The sequence below is a fragment of the Pseudopipra pipra genome, chromosome 2 (genome assembly GCF_036250125.1).
Source record: "Pseudopipra pipra isolate bDixPip1 chromosome 2, bDixPip1.hap1, whole genome shotgun sequence".
Classification (NCBI taxonomy): Eukaryota; Metazoa; Chordata; class Aves; order Passeriformes; family Pipridae; genus Pseudopipra; species Pseudopipra pipra.
In genome coordinates this window covers 81,739,992-81,760,442 of record NC_087550.1, presented here as the reverse complement: position 1 = coordinate 81,760,442, position 20,451 = coordinate 81,739,992, and the positions used below count along the sequence as shown (strand labels likewise).

The 20,451-nt window shown below is 36.6% G+C and overlaps 1 long non-coding RNA gene across 2 annotated transcripts; it reads left to right on the top strand.

Moving 5' to 3' along the window:
* The first annotated feature begins 9,819 nt into the window (after positions 1–9,819).
* Positions 9,820–19,413, top strand: LOC135407018 (uncharacterized). 2 transcript variants are annotated; one of them, XR_010426642.1, is made up of 6 exons: positions 9,820–9,983; positions 11,085–11,167; positions 11,796–11,873; positions 14,623–14,744; positions 16,269–16,431; positions 17,892–19,413. It is a non-coding gene; the product is annotated as an uncharacterized LOC135407018 (long non-coding RNA). The 2 variants fall into 2 exon arrangements; XR_010426641.1 differs by having other exon boundaries at positions 16,947–19,413.
* Positions 19,414–20,451: the final 1,038 nt, after the last annotated feature.

Sequence of the window (20,451 nt, the reverse complement as noted above, 5' to 3'; positions counted from 1 at the left end):
GGATACTCTAAACATCGTTACTGGCACTTGTCCAGCTAAGAAAAACAGAAGGGGGAGGAAACTACACACTGCTTATTTTAATTAGGTGAAATTATGTGGTTCAATAAAGCATAACAGCCTGCATAATGAAAGAAGAGACCTATGTTTATGAGAGAATTATTGATGACAAAAATGTTGGCAACATGCATGTTTTACTGAGGCAGTTGAAAGCCATTTTATTATCTTTTCATTCATAATTTCCTGCAACATGCTTCAGTGTGTAAACTGATAACATGACCATGTGGTGAGGGAACCTTTTACTATTTTTTATAATAATGAAAAAAGCCATTTTTCTTCTTCACTTCAGAACTAAATGTTGTTGACCCTTTCATAGACTGATGTAGAACACGGCAGAAGTAAGCAAAAAGACAAGAGAATATTTATCTTGAAAGGTGTTTATTATGTGAACTGGGATAATACATGTTGTTTGGAGAGGGGGGGAGAGATTGTAAATGTAAGAAATGAAGGCTGGATTCTGACTGGCACAACTAACTGTATTTTTTGCCCTTCACAGATAATAGTTGTCTGACTATAATTTAGAACAGAACTAGAGCATGTATTCTGCCTGCTGTATTTCACCAAAATTTGATACAAGGATAACAAAATTTTTATGTGGAAAATAGATACTATATTGGAAAAATTAGCACAACTTTTTAGACAAGCAATGTTAGAGGTTCTCTAAAATTTAGGGAAGTAAGTAGCAGTACAGGAAGGAAAGTAAAAGCTAACACATGAACTATGTCATAATATGTCTTTTTAAACATGAAAGAATAAAAGTCCTTTGAAAACACGAGTCAGTAAAAAAAACAAAAAAGAAAGAGAGAAAGATTAACTTTTTTAAAGAAATATTGTAAAAAATCCCAGTCCAAAATAATATTTTGACTAATAAAATCCCCTTTGGGTAATACACCCTTTCACTTAGGAAAAAAGTAGCAGTGTGCCCAGGTGGCCAAGAAGGCCAATGGCATCCTGGCCTAGATCAGGAACAGTGTGGTCAACAGGACCAGGGAAGTGATTCTTCCCCTGTACTCAGCGCTGGTGAGGCCACACCTGGAGTACTGTGACCAGTTCTAGGCCCCTCAGTTCAGGAAGGATATTGAGGTGCTGGAGCAGGTCCAGAGAAGAGCAATAAGGCTGGTGAAGGGACTCAAGCACAAATCCTATGAGGAGAGGCTGAGGGAGCTGGTGTTGTTCAGCCTGGAGAGCAGGAGGCTCAGGGGAGACCTCATCACTCTCTACAACTACCTGAAAGGAGGTTGTAGCCAGGTGGGGGTTGGTCTCTTCTCCCAGGCAGCTATCAGTAAGACAAGAGGGCATCGTCTTAAGCTGTGCCAAGGGAGGTTTAGGTTAGATATTAGGAAGAAATTCTTTACAGAGAGGGTAATCAGGTATTGGAATGGGCTGCCCAGGGAGGTAGTGGATTCTCTGTCCCTAGAGGTTTTTAAGGTGAGACTTAAAAATGTGGCCCTTAGTGCCATGGCCTAGTAATCACGGCAGTAGTGGATCAAGGGTTGGACCTAATGAGGTCCCTTCCAACCTGGCTTATTCTGATTCTATGATTCTATGATTCTATGACAATATATCTGCAATCAGCCTACTTATACTTCAGCTGGAAACAACTAAAACCCCTTACCCCAGGCCACCTCCAACAAAACAAGTGGCATCTGTCCACTTTCAGTGGACTTGGAATGGATTTTAATATCAGTTCTGTCAACATCAGCTTATGGAGTATGATGTAACAGAAAAAATTCTTTTGTTCCTGCAAGAAGACTGAAAAAAAGGCTGTTCTCTCGAAATATTTCAGTGATGGTCCATACACACACACAGGTGTACCAACACTGTATTCTCCACTTAGAGAAACTTCTGCCCAGACTAACCTTTCACAAAACCTTAACTGAAAAATATGAGGGAAAGCAGGCAGAAGAATGAGAGAAGAAGGTGTTTGTGGCATCTGCTTTCTGCTGAGCTCAGAAGGCAAAGGAAATTACATCCTCCAAGGTCTGACACAGGAGTTCAGGGTGTCATTTCTTATTGTGGTCTAAAGTCAGGGTCAGTGGGGCAACATTTTGCAGAAAAAACCCAACCCAACCCAAAACAAATATCTTGCCCATATGGAGGCAGCTGTAGTGGATGGAAAGACAACTACTTGCTTTGTATCCTAGGCACCATGATATCCAGCTGGTTTGATCCTTACATTCTTGTTTTCCCATTGATTTTTTTTTAATTTTGCATTAAACTGAATAATAATACATACTTCCAAGCAAATCTTTGTTAAAGTTATGACATAAGACTGTCTGAAAATATAATCTAGAGGGTAAGGCTGATAAATGAAATTAACGATTCACAACAAAATTTGGTCACACGATCTTTTGAAATAATTGATTACAAATAAACTCTTAGTTATACAAGATAGTGACTGTCATGACCCACTCGTAGGGGATGTGATGTTCATTACAAATCCTCATCAGGCTGAACAAAGACACCGGACCGACGGTTCTGAAGGGAAAAGAGGCTCGCACACTTTGTGGGTGAGAACAAAATGGCTCTTTTATTAACACGGGTCCTGCCTTATAAAGGGTGAGCAGAGTACCAACTAGAAAAGGGGTGTAACTAGGGAGGAGCATGGGAGGAGTATGTAAAACAAGGGGTTGGTAAAACCATATAGGGAAAACACTGCAATGCAGTGACTAGAACTGCGCTAAAAGACAGAGAAGTATTCAGACTTTTTCTTTTGTTTGAAGGGGACTTTTGGGTACAGGACTATTGTCTAGTTTTTTTTGTGTTCTGTTACTGTTCTTGCTAACATACATATATCTTTTAATAAAGGGTTGTTATTTCTTCTGGTTTTTTCCGCACTTCCTCGATTAAAGCCCCTTAATTTTGAATTTACAATTGCTGAGAGAGGAGTTTAGTCTGTCTCATAACTCATTCTCTTTAGCAAACATTCCAGTCTCTTCAAACTGAGACACACACAAATTTTCACAGTGGCCACCATCATTCATACAAACATACTTTTAAGTTTGTTGTATTGTGTTTTCCGGTTGTAAATTGACGAATTAGCATTTCTGTTCCTTACCCTTTGGATTGATAAGACTATGTGTTATTTTGCTTTGGTAGGCATACTTTCTGTAAAACATAAATTTTCAATTTGAAATTCAAAAACATATAAACTTTTCTATCACTCAAAGATGAAATATCTATTCAAAAATATAAAATTTTGCGTAAAAACTGATTTTTGTTATAAAACAATTTGCAAGGCTATTATTTGGGTTTGTCTTCCTCTACTTCCCCTTTTTCTTTTTATTAGTAGATGTATTGTAGGAGGAGGAAAGGTTGCATATATTGAAATTAAGTTGTGAGGTTAATTACATTGATAAAAATATATGAACTCAAAAATATACAAATAAGTTGCTATTACAATTTGCCAACACAGTTTGAAACTCAGTGTTTTTTGTAAGTAATCAGCTGAAGCTGTTTTTGGGGTTTGAGGTGTTCTCTGTCCATTTCTGGTAGCCAGTTTTTGCTTTTAGGAATAAACTCAACAAATATGTTAACAAAAATGTAAACTTTCATTTTAAATAAAGTTACGAATTATTTTAATGTTAAATCATTAGCTAAGAAGAAAAACAGTTTAATTACTTTTTAAACATACAACATTAAATAAAAAACTGTATTAGTATTTATTTAACTCATAATTCATGTGAGGAAAAAGAAAACATGAAAAGAGGTTTTGGTTCTGTTTCGTTTTGATTATGTTGACTTTAATTTTGGTGGTTTATGTAAGAAAGAGTTCTGCCCTGTCATTCCTTATTTCGTGTTTGTTGAGGGGTTGTGATGCGCATGGTTCAGTTCCATTTCATTTTCCCTTAGGGCCGTTCATTTTTTCTGCCATTGTTCTCGTCACTTTTATGTTTTTTGGCCTGCTTTTGCGATGATTTTTAGGTCAGGTGTTGTGTGCTCTTCATTGTTGCCTGGGTTCCAATGACTTTCAGTTGAAGGTGTTAAGGTAGCAGGGTTTTGATGGGTGCCGCCATTTTGTCCTTTGTTTACTTCTGGTGACCCAGAAGTAGGTGGAGCTAAGTCGCCATTTTGAGTGTTGTTTACTTTTGTTTGGCTGGAAGCAGATGTTAGTATGCTGACATTTTGGGTCTGGGCGCAGCCATTTTGAAGGTCAAGGTCACAGTCACTTTGAAGGTTACGAGAGCAGCCATTTTGTAAGTTAACATTGGTACCGTTTTGAGATTGTGAGTTAACATTGGTGCCATTTTGAGATTCATTTTGTAAGGGCGCATCTATTATTTTCTCCATTCCCCATGTTAGTTCTCGATCTGACACTTTTTCCATTAATCGACTGTGAGTCCCCTCTTCCTTTACAGTCTTTTTTAAAATGTTGAAAATAGATTTCCAATTGATTAATGTTTCGATTGCTAGTTTATCTCCTTTAAAAGCAGCATCTGCCAGCAAAGCCCTTATTTTCACCTAGTCCAAATAATTTAAGTATTCTGGCGCAGTATCATTTTTATAGATCCATTTTGTCAGTGATTCTAAAGAGTTTTTATTCAAGGGATGCTCTCTCTCTCTTTTATTAATTCCTTCATGCTTTTGTATAGTTTGGCTTTGTTTTTAGTAAATTGGGTTCCCATACTGATGTTAAGTTTTGATGTGAGAAATTTGGGATAGGTATGGGGGATATTAGGAACAGAAATGACTTCCCAGCTGCTCGTCTCTCTTCTAGATGCAGGTGTTTGGATCTGTCGACTGTCTGGTCTGAATCCCCACTTCGGCTGTGTTTGTGTTGGTACTGCCATATGGATGGTCCGGAGCTGGGGCAAACAATGACAGAAAAAGAGAGGAAAAAGAGAGGGGGCCTGATCTACTCCCTTTTATATTTAACCCAGTGCACATCTTTAAGGTAAATTAGATTTTTTGGGTTGTTTTGTTCATGCATGCACAGCCATCCCTTCTCTGGGAAATGAGCTGTGGCGGGGGGGAGACCGAGCACGACTCTCTAGGTGTGGAGGGAAGTTAGCTCATAGAATCATAGAATCATAGAATCATAGAATCGATTGGGTTGGAAAAGACCTCCGAGATCATCGAGTCCAACCCTTGGTCCAAATCCAGTCCATTTACTAGATCATGGCACTCAGTGCCACGTCCAATCTGCGTTTAAAAATCTCCAGGGATGGAGATGCTCAGAACAGCATTGCCCCACCTCCGCAGGACCCTCTCCTCCCACCATACCTTTCCTGCACCAGTACTCAGAATGTTTGAGACAAATGCTTAGGTTTGGTTCTCTACAGTGACAACTTCACCTGTCTAAGAATGATTAATGTACACTAGTACACTTGTTACAGCCATCAAAATCTTCAGACAAGACAGCCTGTTAAATTCATGGTGGTCATTGTTCAGATTTTCACGTTGAGTATCCATGTTTGTCTTTGGCTTCTTTGTAGCTAACCCCTTTTTGTATCTCCAGTAGGGATGCCCAATGAGTATTAATAAGTTGTTAAAAAGGATTCTGCCACTGGAAGCCTTCTCTTAATTTTGTATACAACCTTAAAATCAAAACAAAAAGTCCTAGCCTAAGATGAGTAGCTAAAAGATGTTCTGCTATCACTAATTTTAATCTTATATTTAGCTACCAAAAACTGTGAGTTTTTGCCAAAGAAAATGGCTAGTATAGCTAATTGGCTTGAGATCTAAAATTATAACAATAATTGTTGTGTACTTCTCATGATTAGTTTAATTACCCCCATTACCTGTGAAAACCTCAATATTAATTCCCATTGACTGTAATGTTAAAATTACTGGCAGGGGCAGAGATGTTCAAATGCTGGCTCATGTTGCAAAGTGAAATCATTGATAACTTCACCAGATGGTTCTGTGCTTTAAAGAAATCCGATGTCAACCTCTCGTTACTCCCTCTTTTCTTTTTCTTTTTTTTTTTTAAAGGGAAATTATAAAAAAAATAAAGAATAAGAACACAAAGTACTTCTTTTGATACAAGTGAGGAAAGTGTTAAAAATATGTTTTCAAATACTAAGCAGGTCTTTTTGGGGTGGTAGAATTGGGCACGATTAAGGGAAAATAATTGCAGTCCAAATAATTTCATTTTAACTTGCTACTCCATTACATTCCTCATATCCCATCATAGACATTTGTTTCTCATCCTGACCTCAGCACTGACCAAGAGTGGCAGAAAGAATCTTGCAGGTTCAGCAGGGCTGCTATTGCTGAATATCCTGCTGTCTCCCAGAGGGAGAGGTGTTCATTTGAGATTTTAGAGAACAAGAGCCTTTTCATAACCTCAATTACCACAAGGTCAATCTGCAACTGAGCGTTCAAGTGGTACTTAGATTGCCTGGTAAGCAGCTGTGGCCCAAGAGCTGTGCTGAAACCAAGTTAAACTGTCATCAATGTCTATCTGTTAATAACAGGAGCGAAAGAGAATCTTTCTGATAATTGGCTTTTTGAGGAACCAGAGAAGGGATTTGATTCTCAAACAAATAAAGCCTTGTCAAGATTAAACATTCATTTGTAATTCTTAAAAAATGTCTGTTTCCCTCCACCATTCAGTCATATAAACATATGTATGCACATGTGTATTTGTATGTATATGTGTACATACGCATATCTACATGCACCATATACAAAGCATTTTTCTCTAGGTAACAACTTCTATACGTTACAAAATTTCAAAACTATTATGCATGCATTCTGCTAGCCATGAATTTTATTGCATTTTTTGTGATAAATATATTTATGCTCTGACATGAGATTCATGCATAAGAATTGAAAATTACTGGGAAGGTGATGGCAATCTGTCAATTGATTGAGAATCCTTCAATCCCCTCAACTTCCATTCTTTCAGTAAGGTCTCACTATAGGTCAAAATACTGTAGGAAAAACAAAATTACAGTATGATGAATAAAGCAATTCAACTAGATTAGAAACCAATGTTGAGCATGGCAATGCCTAAATTGGAATGTTCTAAATCAAAACCCCCAAATGAAACCAAATGGTCTAACTTAATGCCTATTACATACCATGGTAAGGCACTAAATGTGTTGTAGTCACTGCAATTTGAATGCTTGTGATGTATTAGAAGCATATACATTTTAAGCAGTATGTCAGCTCTCTTTGATCCTCCTTCAGAACTCTAAGCCCTTGCTGACAGTTACTTAAGGCTGACAACTTTCTGGGAAAAAAACCCACCCATTATTGCACACAAAAGATTGTATATTATTATTATTAAATTTTACTTTTTTTACCAGTACCTCTTCCAAAAACCTAGCTAGAAGATATATTCATGAAGCCTTTGCTTTTGCCAAGGAATGAACAATAAAAAAGGTAGGCTATGAATCCACTCCATATGCTTCATTTGACCATAGCTTTTACTGAAACTCAACTGAGGCTCATCTCACCTAACTTTAACCATCCACAGAGTAGAAATCTGCACCTGAGACAGTTGTCTAGAGTTCTTTTGCAGTTAGTGGAGAAAAACAGGCACTACTACAAGGTGATTCATCTCATCCTAAAACTGGCATCCAAACCGGGGCAGATTAATCACGTTCCAGAAGTTAGGTGAGATGAATCCCAGCTATGCTGACTTGAACAGTAGTTTTGCTACACAGTGTGACTCAGAGCTCACATAGTCATGAGCTCAAGTGAGAGGTGGGCCTAGCTCATGTCTGCAAAAGATAGAATGTGAATTTTATACTGTGGAAGATGAAACAACTCTGATTTTAGCTTCTGGGAATCAAATAAATACCATATACTAACACATAAACCAGCGATGTTCCAGAAAACAGTAAAAGATTTAGTGAAACTAATGCAGAGGTAAAGCACTAACAACTGCAGCTATCATCTCCATATTACCTTCAGATTTTCCTAGCTACCTTCTGGTTTTATGTCTGTAAGAGCTTCCCTTATTCAAGAAACTCGGTGATTAGTTCCTACCTGCACAGGCAGCAGACCCAGCTTTCTTCCAAAGCCCAGTCTGGCCTGGAATTCATACTGACAAGTTTTACCATCTCATAAACAGCAATCTTTTTAGAGCATGGTGAGTGCAGCAAACATTTCCTCCTGTACTGACAAATGTGTCAGTACATATTTTTCTACTAATTTCCATACTTCAGCTGCAAGTAAAATTTTCTTCACATTCTCTGTTCCTTCAGGTAGCCCCTGTACTGGTTTTCTGATCAGCCAATTGTATAATTTTTTAATCCACGGTATAGGAAGAATGGAAGTCATTCTACCTTCAAACTTACCAAGCATTTGGTTTGATTAAGCAGTTCTATAGGAGATTTCCAACAGTTTCAGGACAGCAGTTAATCCTGATCATCCATTTCTGAATTAAGTAGACTTATATAAAATATAAGCACAATTTATCTTTTCACAGAAAAGAGCTTTTTTTTTTTTTTTTCTGAAACAATGGATGCAATTCTTGCTTGGAGGAATGGATCCTGAGTTGTTCTCCTCAGATAAACTGAGGTAAACATCAGATGAAATTCTGATATACAAGAGAAATCAGTTTCAGAGAGAAGCATTTACATCAGCAATGCTAAATTCATCTGTTTGAGACAGTGATCCATGGCAAATTATTTAGATTGGTTTGCATCTACTGTACCAGCTCCCTGTAAGAAGCATCATCTATGCCCATACAATATAGTGCTTGGATTTGCCTCTTCTCTGGTTTATATGTATACCATTCAAATAAGTTTATAATCATAAACTTTTTTTTAATCATAAACTGGTTTTTTTGTGTTAATTGTTTCAGTTCAATTGTCTTTTATATTTTGAAACCTGTACTGCAGCTAACCAGAATGATATTAGTACACCATAAAACACTGCTTATATATTGCATATACTGAAGTATGTCAGCAAACAATCTCAGGATTAAATAGGAAGTCAAACCTTTTGGGATAGAGCTTGAAATTATCTGAGAAAGCACAGAGCTGGATATGATCTAAAAAAGCACATATGGAATAAAATATGGAGACACAACGTCCATGGGATGCTTAGTGCCCATAATCTTCAGATCCTCAATGAATCTTTTTTATTTATTTACTTGTTTTATACTTTCAATCTTATTTTCACAGTTTAAGGCATCAGCAAAACTAAAACTTCTTGAGACTGTTATTGGCCAATTTATGCATTTCAGTCATTTCTCATTGGAGCAGATACATTTTTCCAGTTTATTATTTTTACCGTTTTAAAATTTTGAGTTTTTTTCCTGGACAGGAATATTGAAAAAGAAAGATTCCCTTTGATTATTTTTCTTGAGAACTACTTTAAAATAGCTTTGAATTGAAATTAGAACAGTAGAATTTCAGGAACAATTTTACTCAGGATTTCAGTTTCATTAAAAGCTTTACTAAAAAAGAATGAAGAGAGGATATTTGGCTAACAAATTTTGTGCCAGAAGGCAAATTACACAGAAGATTATTATTACACCAGCACCTTGACTTCAAATTTGATAAAATGCTTAGCACAGCCCATCTCTGTGCTGAGTATACTAAAAACAAGTGCAATCCCTGGGCAGTGCAGAAAATACTACAGGACAACTGATACTCTTCATTGTCATTTATCTTCTTTAGTGTTGAAACTTTGTAAAACCTGGCAAAACACACACACACAAAAAGAAAAGCCAAATAGGGAACTGATAATTGTCAAGGTCAAAAGGACTGTTATTCTTCTTTAAACCTGTCAGCAAAAATAGCAATCACAAGCTCATTTCTTTTTCTTTGTTTTTTTTTTTTTTTTTTTCCCCCTAGCTTTACATTTTGTCATTTTAAAAGCCCATGTCTAGGTTTTCAAGTGAGTTCTTTCCCCACTGGAATTAGAGATTTAGCTATCAACGCTGAAGGACAATTATATGTAGAGATGGTCAGTTGGATCAGTTTACTCAAGTTCTGAGTGACTGTTTTCCCATGTTTCAAAAAGTAAGTCATTGATATCCATCCTTTTTTTTTTTTCTTTTCTGGTGAAAGCGCGCTAGTACCTAAGTCTTAGTGTGTTCCAGGAAAGCACTTGGCACATTGTGAGACCTGAAAAATCTCAGAAAAGTTTACGTGGTCTGCCATGAATTCTTACTCTATAACACGCCTGGCATCTTCTATCTTAATTAAAGTAATCACCCCTGTTAATCATAAAAGAATACATTGAAAAAAAGTCTTCTCACATATATTGGTCTCTTAACAAGCAGTAGGTTTTGAACAGAATTGGCACATATATGCATATATATGCAGATTTTTCATGATTGTTATAGTAAGCAGCAGTCATGGCTCAGAATGGCTAAGAATGGCTAAGCATGACTAAGATTTTTAGAGCGACTCCTGCACTTGTGATGTGTTTTTTCTCCTTTTGACACCCACTCTTGTTTAGTTGGTGGCTAAACATATTGGCTTTGACATTTTCATAACTCTAAAGAAAACATAGTTCATCTGCTCATAATTTGCAGTCTCTCTCTTTCTGTCCTAGATACAAATAAAAAAGCAAAGAAAGAACTTCCTTTTAGACAGTCATAGTCAATCACTTAATGGTTTGTAATAAGGAGATTCAAATCTGTTCTTTAATTCTGAAAAATATATTCTGATTTAAGTAAACAGTAGGCAGCGGGATAGCCTCTCTAGCATGTATAATAAGCAGCAGTTTGTAGAGTCGAAATCAATTGCTATCCAGGTAGCTCTTCCAGTGCCCTGTGGCAGCTGTGTTGGGCCAGCTTGAGTCTTGTGATTGTGGGGACAAAGCACAACAGCAGCATATCCACACTGTCAAGCCACTCTGTGATCAAGCCTGTTTGCACCCACTCCTGTATTCATGCTCTAACTTGCTATTTTTATTCTTTCTAATTATTCTGTACAAATTAAATTAGATTTGAGAGGACAAAATATCCCATCTGAACCTAGTGTATATTTTATGCTACATGCTATTGCATACTCCAGTGTTTCAGAGGCACTCATTTAAATTCCCCCAGTGAGAAGAGGAAATTAAACATAATTTCTCATGTATGAATGACAGTTTTCCTCTTATTACCTTCTTAGGAGATAGTGATGGCACTACAGCTGGCAGCTGTTTCTCGCACACAATGTGGTTTAGCAGGCTTGTTCTGGGAACATCTACTACAGTAAGTACATGGATGAGACAGGGAGATAAATATTTAGTTTGTAGTTCCTTAGGGACCCTTAGCACAAGGTAATCTATCAAGTTTTTAAGCACTGTCAAGACTTCTGGGCGTGTCAAGAAATATACTTCACGGATGCTTGGAAAATTGTAGTTGGACTTAAGGCCCTTAAGTATCCAATGAATAACAAGTTCATATTCTGATCTTCTGAAGTTTGCACTGTGTTTCACAACTAGATACCTGTGATGTATGGTAAATTCACCCATCACATCCTCTGAGTCTCAGCTCCTTGGCCATAATGTAGGCGTAATAAGAACACTTTATTGTATATGGAATATTCAGTTAACCCTGTTGTGGAGATGGGGAGAAAGCAATCAAACAAGTAAATTAATATGTCTAATAGAAAGTCAGAGTCATAAAGGATGTTGGATGTTGCAATTTAGACCATAATATAAGAATTATAATGTTTAAACTTTATTTTTCTAAATATTTTCAAGCTCTTTACAAGCATTTGTACCACATCTATACCACAAACCCTTTCTGATAACATATGTGATTTTTCTTTTCAAAAAATTCACATTTTTATACAAACTAAATAAAGAGAAAACTTTTTTCTTTTTTTCTGGTACAGTTTATTTCACCAAGCTAACCAACATAAGCTATGCAAGCAAATTAAACTTGCTACCCAAGGGATGACATATAAGCTGGAGTAAGTACCATTATAATTTAACAGGCAAATGTTTTTCTTAATTGTCTAGTACCAACTCTTTCCCACCTGAAAAGGTACAAGAGGCAAAGTGTGATTTGTTTATTTTCATGAGGTGGTATAGTACTGATTTGTTCATAATTGCAAAATCCCAGACCTATCTTGTGAGTGCCTATGTGGCCCTTGGTAATTTTTGCAATGGCTTTTGTTTGCCCCATTTGTTTAACTTCAATTGCAATTTTTCCTCCAGGAGTTGTCACCTTTCCAATGGATAGCCTGGACTAAGGTTTTACTTTGTCTGTGTTGGTGGAAGCTTTACAATATGCAAGCAGATTAAGCATTTGGATACAGTACATTGATTAGGTGCTTGCTAACTCTTGTTTTCTGGAGCGGTTGGAATGTAGCCATCTAGGCAGTTTTGCAAAGAAAACAGGAAAAAAACTCCAACACTTTATGTACCTAGATATGTAAAGCTGACTTTGGAAACTAAGTAACAAGATTTAAAAAAATAAAAATAATAATTATTAATAATAATAACCAAAAAAAGTGGTAATTAGAACACTAATGAGAATCCAAATCAAAATATTGTGCAGCAATACTGTATAACTTAAAGATATTTTTCCATCCTTGAACTCTCCCTACATCTTTTTCTTCAGCAAGTATAGAAGTTAAAAAGTAATATTCCTCCATTCTATCTTCCAGATATCTTACCTTAGGGAAAAAAAGAAAACATTAAGAATTTAACTTACTTAAGTAGGGTCTATTTGTGGTTTTGTACACGTATGTGTGAGACAAAGAAAAGAGGGGGTTTTTGTTGTTTCATTGCTTCACTAACAGTAAAACAAAATAGAAGTAAATTTGCTGGTATCCAAACATGCTTCTATTACTACCAGTCTCTAAGGATCAGAAGGTGAAATATGCATCATAGTACCATTTGAAGGACCAAAGGAAAAGAGCTTTCTTTACTTCCTCTTGCTTCTCTAAATTCATTCCATTATGAAAGAAATAATAAAGAAGTTCAAAATTTCAGGAATTTATAGCTGATGAATATTTTATTTTGTTTCTTCACATTATATTTATTCTGTGACAAAACAATGTACTATATTCCTACAAATCAAAGTAGTAGCATTACACCTCAATTTTGTACCTGTGCAAGTAGTCATACAGGTGATGATAAGTAATCTGTGTTTGTTGTTACACATTTCCTTTGGAACTGACTTTTTTAGTTCATTTACTTTTTTTTTCTCTACTCTTATTTTCTTTTCCAAATGCAGGTTTGGGGTTTGGTGCACATTGCTTCTTTGGTTTGGAGTACATGGTTACAAGTATCATAAACCAGAATGTGTAGTCTGACACACTATTACTCCCATATGGTGTCATGACTGCCATCTCTAAGAAAGGACATTTTCCCCACATGAAGATTAGGAAAGCACCTGTCTACAGTAACATTGCTGTCATTTCTCTGTTGGACTGAGAAGAACAGGAGTTAAATTATCTGTGTAGAAACTGGATGATTTGTTGTTATAAAGTCCTTGGGTCAGGTTCCTCATTGAGGGGAGCTCCAGCAACTTGTCTCATATACAGTAATGACTCTGGAGCAACTATTTTATTGCCTAGAAGAGTGAACAATGAGGCCTCTGGGAGGCAACTCAGCCTGGCCTTAGCTCACTAATAGAGCTGAGGACAGCTTAATTTAGTCTAATCATAATTTGCATGATTTTTCTTCTGCAAATTCCATTATATGAAATTCTCCTATGAAAAAAATAGCCAAAAGCCCAATGGACAGTGCAAGAAGAAAGACAGAGGGCACATCTAATTTTCTTGAAGTTTTAAAAGCAATCCATTTTATATAAAAGAAAATGTAGCTTGTCTTACTTGTTCCTATAGCTGTGGAAATTCTAGATCCCAAACAGAAATGAGATGTTTAATGAAATCTAGGGTGGCTGAGACAATTTGACAATCTGTGTAACAATTTTAATTAATATTAGAGTCCTTTTCTGCTACCCATGCTCCTTGAAAACATACAATTTGGGGGTTCCCCACTAGGTCAGTTCTAATACATAGCTCAGATTTGTGTGGTCATCAATGTGAAAAAAGCTGGTTACTTTAGCAGCCTTAGAAAGAAGATGCCATGATACAACAAACCTCAACCTTTCTTACAGTGTTAGTAATAGCACCAAACATTTCAGGGAGATAAATATTATGTAGGAATAGGTGAAATATCAAGGAAAAAGTTTTGCTTATCATGAACAGTGAGTGAATTACCTGTTTTATTAATTGGGCATGTTTCTGTTGTAGTAAATTAATATAAATGAGTTAATAAGCAGCTGTGAGGAGGTCCCAAATTAGTATGAAAGATATCAGCTATTTATGAAACTATGCTTTTTCTACTAAGCTAACAACCAGCTAGACCATGTGGCCACATTTCAGATTAATTTATAGAGGTGTAAATCTCAGATAACACTGTTGTAAATCTAGAGTAATTCCAGTGAGCACAATGAAGTTACTCACAGCTTGCATTAGTGTAATTGGAATTGGAATACGGTCTGTATTGTAATAAGGCACCAAGTATGTGGCAAAATTCACTTTGCTGGGGGAAAGCCTCTTAAGTTTTTCACTGAAATTTACTTCAGAGGCTAAATAAGAGTAGAGCTGTCTGCCTAATCCCAGAATGGACTAAGTAAATTTATACTGCATTCATTTCACAGAGCTGTTCATTGTTAATGGCAAATTCACTTGTGTGTGCTTCTAGGAGACTGCCTAATTCATACACCGTTTAAAACAGAACCACTGCTGATAGCTGTAATTAGTTCCATAGCAACCCTTCCTCCTGCTGCTGCAAGACTGAGGCTGCTAGTCCAACTCCTATAACAGGTATGTACCAATTAGTAAAGCCTGAACCTAGTCCAGTGATATTGTAATGAAAGGATAACAGTAGAGGAACTGAGTTTATTTTTTTTTTGTTTGATCTTTGTTTGCAGAGGTCAACTTTAGAAAAATAGTTGAACTTTGTTTAGGTCCTTTTAAATCTTGTTGTAAATACGCTTCCAGTTTTGTAACATTGTGGTTATGGGAAAGCACTCAATGACAGAATAATGGTCAAGAAGTCTTGTATAGGAGATTAATTAGGAAACATTTATCAAATCCAATGTCCTGCTTTATTCATTGTAAACTTCAAAAGATTTATTCTTAAACAGAAGAAAAAATTCTGAGATCTTAGTAGCTGTGTTTAAAAATTAGAAATCTAAGCAATGTTGGGTTTTTTTCCTCTCTCTGCATGAATATAGAGGTAGTTTGCTGGTCAATTTGGGAGGGATAAAATGAAGTATTTACATCTATTCCTCAAGAAGAAAGTCTTATTTTCATCAGTAAGAAAACATTTTATTTTCCTGATCCTTTGTGTTGTTTTCTGTTCACTTGTTAAATTTTACTTGGCACTTGCAAGTATTTGACTCATATTTTTTGCATCTATCTATAGTTTAGTGTTCAGACAAACTTAACATTTCCTCTGTCTTTTGTAACCTCAGTTTTCAGTACTTTCTTCAAGTCAAAACCAGGAAATGAAATTTATAAATCACAGAAGTAGACTAAAGCTTTTAGGCTACATTTCTGACTTAATCTGCAAGATCTTTTCACATCACTTTTGATACAAAATCCAGTCAATGCAGTTTTGCACATGAATTTCAACTATCTTGAAGAGCCTAGTGAACCAGTCCTTCTAAAGAAAGTTTCTGCATTTTGTATAGTCAAATAGTCTTGCATTTGATCCTAGAGTCAACAAGGGACAGGTGCTTTGAAGGTTATCAGAGGGAGATTATGCACTCATAAGGTGTCTATTTCAAGTCAGATGACTGGCATCTCTCTGTGGTCCTTAACAGTTAGTGAACATTAAGGTTACACAACCAAACTAGATAATTCTGAAGTAATCCTCCCAGAATCATGTGTGGGATGGGCACTTGATCCTCAGAAAGGCTGCTTTGCTTATCTCCTACTAACAATTAGCACGTAGCATTATTTTCTACAGTAAACATAATGCAGCTCTATCCCACACTGATTTCAAGCACACTTTAAAAAATCCAAGTCATAGTTGCTACCTTTACAAGTTTCTTTGGGAACAATTAATAGAAATGATGTTATGTATGGACATGAAACTTATTGTATGTTATTCACCACATATCAAGGTCTGAGAAGAAAGTTTTTACTGAACAGAGACCATATGCTTGTGGTAAAATGTGAGTCAGCCTGTGACTTTGTGTAACCCCCCATGGAACTTCCTTGTCACCAGTAAGTTAAAAGAATGAAGTTAGTATGATTTCACTCAATTAGGACATATAGGTTTGGGTTTTTTTCTTTGTTTTGTAAGAATATTCTATACCTGATATACCTCTTATGGTTTAGGAGATATAAAACTATATTTGAAAGAATACTACTGAACAGAACCACACATTATATGGGATGTGCACCAAGATATGACGTGGAAAGAACATGAAGAGTCCTTTGTCAATGCAGTTCATAACTGTGCTAGCACAATTCTATGTACTCCTTCTTGGTTAATAACAAGGTAAGTGAACATACTGATTACACAAACTAGCTCCCCCTTCCTCTGTCTCCATTCTCACCTTCACCCTCTCACCCTCATCACAAAAAAACCAAACCAAACCAAACCACCCACTTTCATGCATTAAAACCTGGAATCCTAAAACTGTCATTACAAAAAGGTAGTATATTTCCTGAATCACAGACAGCTGACATTGGGGTCACTCTCTTTAATCATGGAAAGAGTGGGGAGTGGCTCCCACCTGGAGAGAGAAAGGAAATATCATTCCTGTCATCCCAGATTGCTTAAGCATGTTGCTGATACAGCAATGCTATTGACAAGCAGCAGCTGTGGAGGGGGCTCTTGTTATTCTTATATCTCCACTAGCAAAGAATTCCTCAAAGACAGTGTTGTGATTTTATGGAACCAAAAATATGATAAAAATTGACTGATCTTGCTTAACATATGAAAGAACTGTCCTTTATATAGCAAGCATCTTCTTTCTAAAATATGTAAATCATCATGTTTTCTCGCTACAGATGTAAAAGAGTAAGAAATTTTCCTACAGAAAGAATCAGATTTTGAAATGTTTTAGCTTCCTGAAAGCACTTTAGGAAAAACAAACAACTCCCCTTGCACTTGCAAAAGCCTGTAACCTGTACAGAGAAATGTGGCGACCACAAAAAAAATTATATGTTTACAACAGGAAATAGAGAAAAAGAGATTAATAGATACAACTATATAGAATGCATCCTAAAACTGATGAATGAGAGAACATAGCCCATTTTGTAAGATCAGGTACAGAAAATTCTTTTCAATCAATGAAATAAAGTACTTCCCACAGTGATAAGAATGGTAAAAGAGTCGGAAGAGAAGAGACTAAAATAGAAGGAAAAACACTGAATTCTCTAAGAGAATCAAAATCTGAGAGAATCAAACATGATAGATGGCAAAGGAGGCACTATCATGACTTACTGTCAGGGAAATGGCTTTGGGGTTTTTTTATTGTGTTTTCTCCTTTGTGCTTTCCTTTCAAGGGTAGAAAATAAGGGGAAAAAATTAAACTCAGGATAGTTTGGGGAATTTTGTGTCTCTTGTTAATGAACTTTGTGTTACTGCTTAACCCTATTTTATTTCTTGGCTAGCTTTTAGAAATTCTACTCTTTCAGAAATTTCATATAATAGCCACTTACAATTTTGAATGCTAGCAGAGATTTTGTTTACATTATTAGATTAGCGGAAAGATGCGAGAAATAGGGACATGCTTAGTGAAGAACTGAGTTGGAGGGTCCAAGAATATTTGGCTGATAAAAATGAGATTCCATGCTCAACCTATGTACCATAAGTAGTTTTCAAAAGTCCTATCCAAATTGGGTCATTTCCTAGCAGCCTATGCCTTGTGTCCTAAGTTACACAAAAATTCTGATATCCACCTTTTCTTTTCTCTTTTCCCCAAATCTGACTACTCATTTGGACTGTGAAAGGAACTTGATAAGATAAGGATAATACTATTACCCTAGGAGAAGGATGTGTGTGAAAGACTGGAATGTTGATGACTCAGACAATCCAGGTGCAAGGTGACGATGTGCAAAGTAATCACCCAGGTTACTGGGATGCTGAGGGCATGCACACCTGCCACCTCAGGCTTCAAGCTGGGTGTTGTTTATTTGTCCTTACACAAATGACTCAAATGTGATAACTCTCCTCTGGGGAAGCACTGAGACAATTCACACATAGCCTGAAGATATTAATCTTTGAACATGGACCATAATGCATCCACCTGCGCTGACGCAACACGCATCTGTAACATCTTGTCAAAGATTCCTGAAATGTCCTGTGATCCAGTATTACATCATCCAGTGTAGAACTCCCTTCCCCGGGGTAGTAGTGGAGTCATTCCCACTTAGCCTAAGCCCAATAAAAGACCACATTTGGACTTCACACAACACTAGACTTTTTTCCCTCACCACATGGGACTTTCCTTACCACCCAGGGCTTCCACCACCACCTTGATGGATCTGGACTGTGACCACCACTACGACAAGACTACAACCATCACTTTGACCAACAAACATCAAAATTTCAACAACCAAGTCTCATCACTGGATCCAATGGGTGTCTTGTGGGTCCTCTCGGAGAGTCCGCAGCCCTGCTCTGATTGCCTGTACCAGCACCGCAGCCTCACTCCAGCACTGACTGTCCAGCTGTTCCTGTCAGGGTTTCCAGGTGTGGGGGAGGAGAACGACATGGAAGGGCAGCCATCTTGTCTCTGTCCTGTGTCCATGTGTGTTTTCTTTTCCTGAGTGTGGGAGGCCAGGCCACATCTGGATTTGGTCCAGAGGGCAGGGCTTGGCATGCTTCTCCTCATTGGTTGGTTTAACTCATTATTATAAGTATTTTTATCAGCATTCTTCTTGGCAAAGAGTGATTTTTTCAGTTATGTTTGGGTGTCTTTGGTTTCCCTCTGTATTGGAGAAACTAGGGGTATTAAACTCAAGGGAGGAGACTTCTGTCTGAGGTCTCCACCCCTCCAAATTTTCTCAAACCCAGACACCTTGTATTCCAAAAAGGTGAAACGGGAAAAACAAACCATAATTTTAAATAGTTAAATAAAATTTCCCCAGACAACTTTTTCATTTTAGTGTTCTTGTTTTCCTACACAAGCTGAAAACGTTAGATCATATGTAGACTGAAAATCTCTCATAGGATATTTGGGCAAGGCTTTCTTCTGAAACCACATCATTAAGAAAGTGAGAGGAGACTGACCAGAATGGGTTGAGGAGAGATAAAAAGGAACAGCAAGTAAAACCATTTGTTTAATTAAAAATAAACTCGCAATATCCCTCCACTAAAAAAAAAAACAAAGTAAACTGGGCATGCATGGTTATATTTGTATGAAGTTACATATAACTAATAAGTGTTTCAAAAAGAAAATGTCAGCAAATTTAATAACAAATTATGCTACAAGTCATGCGTAGGATGAAAAATATGTTATAAATATGAAAAAGGGGCATTGATGGTTTTTCCTTGAGAATTAAAATATTTCCAGAGAAAATATATGGTAAGAACAGCTGGTGGCTTATTTATCAGAGCATTATAAATATATGTCCTTTTTATATACTGCTTTCTCATTTGCTTCTCCTGACTTTTTTTTTTGTTGTTTTGGTTTTTTTTAAGGCTGCCTCCTATGTGTGGCTTTCTTTTAAAGAAACATAAACAAGATGGTAAACAGATAACCTTATTCTAATAAAAACATCTTGAGTGGGGGTGGGAAGCAACCTCCTCTGTGCACAGTCAGCATGTGTCCATAAGGACAAATGGTTTTATTTATTCACACACTAGTAAAATCCTCCCTGCAGAGCCAGGTTTAGCAGGGTCTAATTTTTGTGTTTTATTTTTGTTTCCCACAGATGTTGAAGATGTTAGAATCAGAAGGGCCTTTTTTAGTATGAATTTTAACCAGGCTTTTCTCTGTAAGCTGTAGTATTAAAACATAAAAGAGAGCAAGATGGTTTTGGGTATTTACAGAAAACAAAAAACGGGAGAAAAGCATTTTTTTCTCTAAAAAAGGCCAATTAATTTATTACTAACAATGATAAACAGTTATATCAGTATTAATACTTTTTCTTCAGTTTCTCCTTTTCATTTATTTGGATAAAATCAGCCACCAACTTGGAGATGTTTTCATGTTCAACTAACTTCAGATTTCTCAAATGCAACTGCCTGCATCTGAGCCTTTCATGACCATCTTCCTCTTTAACAAATGGAGAGAAAAGGCTGATGCAGGGTATAATATTTTAGAGTCACTTTAGATATTTACTTTAGGACAAGAGGAATCTTATTCTACCAGTGTCATGTTTTTTGACATATAACTGTTTGGAGTGCAGGTGATATGCTAAGGCATAGATATTTGCATTGTTACTTCTGCTTTTGGTGAGACAAATCTTGTGCTTGACATTCATCTTCTGGTCACGAAGAATGAGTTGCTTTAATCCATAAAGAAAATTCAGTAGGATGAAAAAAAGGCAGTAAATAGAAAGGCAG